General features: G+C 42.7%; 1 protein-coding gene across 1 annotated transcript in view; it reads left to right on the top strand.

Annotated features, from left to right (window-relative positions):
• Positions 1-2,201: 2,201 nt before the first annotated feature.
• Positions 2,202-2,583, top strand: part of PCGF5 (polycomb group ring finger 5) — a 62,549-nt gene continuing 62,167 nt past the window's right edge. Inside the window, exon 1 of the mRNA XM_011965375.1 lies at positions 2,202-2,378. The gene's annotated coding sequence lies outside the window, so the exon portion shown is untranslated. The remainder of the gene's footprint in view (positions 2,379-2,583) is intronic.

The following is a 2,583-nucleotide window of genomic DNA, read 5'->3' on the forward strand; positions in this document are numbered from 1 at the left end:
TTTTTAGTAGAGACAAGGTTTCACCATGTTGGCCAGGCTGGTCTTGAACTCCTGACCTCAGTTGATCTGCCTGCCTTGGCCTCCCAAAGTGCTGGTATTACAGGCATGAGCGACCGCGCCTGGCCCTAATCTGTTTCTTTCCAGACCTCCCTTAAGTTCTTGGACTTGAGAAGTACTTTCAAGAGATGTTAAAGAAAACTGAACCTGGTACCTTTGTTTTGGTCTTGGCTCTACCAGGATCAGCTCTGTAATTATGAATTTGCCACATCTCAGGATGTTAGTTTCTACGTCTGTAAAATGAGAAAGCTGGAGTACATTATTGATAAGGGGACTCCCAGCTATGATTCCTTTATCCTGCCTTTTTTTTTTCCCCCGGCCCTATATATCCAGTTGCTTCCAGGCCTTTGTTTACTTGAGGGTCCTCCTGGTACTTGAGATTTGTTATCAGAGCTACCCCCTCATGTTATAGCTTCCATCGTTTGTCCTCTGCCCCCACTGGCAGTACCAAGGGACTATACTAGGATAAGTAACTGGTAAGGAGCCCCAGGGGAAAAGGAGAGGCAGCACAGCAGCTGAAAGTCCCATGTTTTAATACTTAAAATCTGCATACACATCACACAGGAAAGTTGCCATTTCACAACATTCCCTCTTACCATTACAATAATAATACTTTGTTGTTATTATTATTATTATTTTGAGGCGGAGCCTTGTCTGTTGCCCAGGCTAGAGTGCAGTGGTGCTATCTCGGCTCACTGCAACCTCCGCCTCCTAGGTTCAAGCGATTCTCCTGCCTCTGCCTCCCGAGTAGCTGGGACTACAGGCACCTGCCACCATGCCCACCTAATTTTTGTATTTTTAGTAGAGATGGGGTTTCACCATATTGGCCAGTCTGGTCTCAAACTTCTGACCTCATGATCCGCCCACCTCGGCCTCTCAAAGTGCTGGGATTACAGGCATGAGCCACCGTGCCAGGCCTATTATTATTATTTTTTTTTAACCAGACAAATGTTTGAGTTTTTAAACTTGTTTTTATTTTGTGTATGTGTGCATTTTTTTAAATTGGGGTGGAAGAGATGGAATGGTTGCTGAAGAGGGCAGAGGCAAAGCCACATAACACTGTACTACAAACTATTGCTGCCTCTCCAGATACAAAGCACAGATTGCCTTACAAAGGTTGTAGTTCTCACTCATCCCAAGTCCATTCTGGCAACCCCACCTCCACATTCATCCTCAGGTACTGCTCTATCACATGTTTGTGACCCCTTCCTTCATTGCTAACATATGTCATCCTAAAACCAGCCTTCAAGCTCGTTTCCTTCAGGAATACTGATTAACTGCACTTGTGATTGGTCATCAATCACATTTAAGCCCCCTGGACTTCATTGTTATTCTTTTAAAATATATTTAAAATAGTTTCAGACACAAAATAGGAAAATAAGTCATTTTTATATATTGTCGTATATATACAGTAATATCCTCCAGTACATATTTTAAACACACTAGAAATGGGGTGATTTTTCACATATTGTTCTATTTAGTCTCTGAAATGAAAGATATGAAGGGTAAAGAGTAATCCTACTGCCATGAAGTTATTTGACCTCGCTTGTTTTCTCTTACTCATTGTGGTTGCTGTGACTTATGAAGTTGATCCCAGCTTGGACATTGGCATATACGATTTTGCAAAATGATTCTTTAAAGGACTATAAGAATGTGGTCATTTAAAGCTGTTTCAGAAAATGTATTGCTCCTACTGTGATATTAGAAATGGCAATTTTTAAACTTATGTCAAAGTTTGATTATAAAATGGATAGTTTCAAAAGCTGCCTTGGTCTACTGCTTGATGCATTTTACACTTGAAATGGATCTTTGAACACCTGTATGACTGCTGGACTAGCGGTTGTTTGTTGGTTTGCCACTTAGAGTCTTCTATCACTATATATAGTAAGAAGCTAACGCCTATCAGTTGGAGAAAAAGCAAATACTTTGCATTGACAATCTCCCCTACCCTCTATTATTGTCATTTTCTTAAGCCATCACTGCTCTGGCTTCTAAAATACACGTTTTTGAATGAAGGTTTTTGCAGTGAATGGTCTCTTGTAGGTCTCAAAGTCCACTAGAAAGAGTACTGGGCTTTTGTTTGTTTTGAACCTTGCAAACAGTAATGCTTCTTTACCACTCACCCTCCCCCCACCCTTACCCTCCACAACGTTCCCGTTTGCTTATAGTTGTCAACGACCATGATCTCTGGACGCACGCTACAGTAACAAGTTTGTTAGTGATTTTCAAATAAGGTGCAAATCAAGGGATGACTTTGTCCCTACTTCGGCGCAGGTGGTACAGACTTGGGGAAGACGCAGCTCAGGAGACAAATTCTCAGGGTGAGTCAGTCTCATCACTGACCGTTGCTTTTAAACCCTCCAGGAAAAATATGCCAGTCATTGTTATGATGAAAACAACCGAAGGGGTGGATGGTGAGGATAAGAAGAACCGAGATAATATCTGGCCAGAGCTACGTGTAGCGCAGGAGCCAGGGCGGCAGCTGCACCTGCGAGGAGCGCAGGCAGCAGGCGCGGCCTCCGGGCG

The sequence above is a fragment of the Mandrillus leucophaeus genome, unplaced genomic scaffold (assembly GCF_000951045.1).
Source record: "Mandrillus leucophaeus isolate KB7577 unplaced genomic scaffold, Mleu.le_1.0 Scaffold721, whole genome shotgun sequence".
Classification (NCBI taxonomy): domain Eukaryota; kingdom Metazoa; phylum Chordata; class Mammalia; order Primates; family Cercopithecidae; genus Mandrillus; species Mandrillus leucophaeus.